Below are 1,599 nucleotides of genomic sequence, written 5' to 3' on the forward strand. Positions count from 1 at the left end.
CAGGTTAAGTTCTTGCGAGCCTCTGGTCACATTTTAATCAACCGATCGATAAATTTTTATGTATATTTTTGTTTAAAGTCACCACATTTAATCTATATTATTGATTCATTAACACTGATCCCAGGGCTAACAACACTATAACTCATGCCTGAAGGAACTTACCTAATATATGTATTTTCTCTACAAGGCATGTCACAGTCTTCCTGTGTGTGGGAATACAAAACAGCACATGAGCACAATGCTTGGGGCCATTCTATACAGTCAAATCATCAACAAAAAGCATAGCATTGCAAATATACATATATATGGCATGAAATAGACTGCAGAAAGCATACATTTCCAATACAAGACTTCAAAGAAGATGGCAGAGCACAGACTTGCTTGACCTCAGCTGGGAACTCAATATTTTTGCTACTCCAGGCATGTCTGTAAATGACCTTGAAAGTGACATGCATAGCGATTTGGTGGTTACAAATACATGTAGACAAATAGATAAACCAAAACACAGAATCTATGAATAATGAGAATTGACACTACTTTGCTCTAGTGGAAAACACTTCAATGTTATATGGCAAAGGATATAGATAAAGGAAGAATTTAAAAATGGGGGCCTTACATATATGTATAACTGAATGACTTTGCTGTACACCAGAACAGAACACAACATTGTAAATCAAGTCTACTTCCATTAAAAAAAAAAAAAACCCAAACATGGGGGCCAATAATGCATCATGGGCCCCATCTTAGACTTACTGAATCAAAGTTTGCATTTCATATTCCCCAGGTATTTGTAGGCACATTCAAGTTTAAAAAGTATTGGCCTTATGGATACACGCATGCATGCCAGAGGCTGGGAGTTAAACCCTACAAACTTCAGAGGCTATTACATGAAGTTTTTATGGGTCCAAAGGCCTAGGGCATAAGAGGACAACCTCTCCATGGTGAAGGATTGGCTATTGCACCCTGCAATTTCTCTTAACAGGCAAAAATGGAGCACTTGGTGGGTTTCTAGCTTTTGGAGGCAGCAAATGCCTAATTTGGGAATACAGGTGTAACACAGTTACAGGTGATATGGCTGGCTGCCAGTTGGAATAGGTCCCTAAGCAAGACAATGCTCTGGAGCAAGGCCATGCTGGAATGCAAGCTGCCTTCTGTTTGACCCTATGTCTCAGCAGATCCAATGGCACTAGAGAGGTCCATGCTGCTGGGAGTCCTAGACAAGCCATAAAAGGAGAGTCAGAGTGCAGGACCTCACGATTTCAGAGCAACATCATTCCCCTGACAGCAAGTCATTTGAAAAACAGCCCCTGGCATGCCACTAAGAGCCTGGCTGTGCAACTGAAGTGATGATGCAACTGTGGCTGCTCACCATGAGCTAGGCATCACGGATTTAACAACTCACAGCTGGGTGAATACAGCAACAGTCTCTCAGATAGATAAGGAGAATGGGGACTCTTGGAAACTCTTGGAAGTTGAAGAATGGTGGCCAGAAGAACATAAGTGGGAGAGCTGGAAGTTCCCCAAGCAAGGCAAACTCAATGTGATAATCTTTTCCCCACTCCCTAACTGCTCATCTTCCTGCTTTCCATCTCTTGGGTG

Source organism: Bos indicus, chromosome 12, assembly GCF_029378745.1.
Source record: "Bos indicus isolate NIAB-ARS_2022 breed Sahiwal x Tharparkar chromosome 12, NIAB-ARS_B.indTharparkar_mat_pri_1.0, whole genome shotgun sequence".
Taxonomy (NCBI): domain Eukaryota; kingdom Metazoa; phylum Chordata; class Mammalia; order Artiodactyla; family Bovidae; genus Bos; species Bos indicus.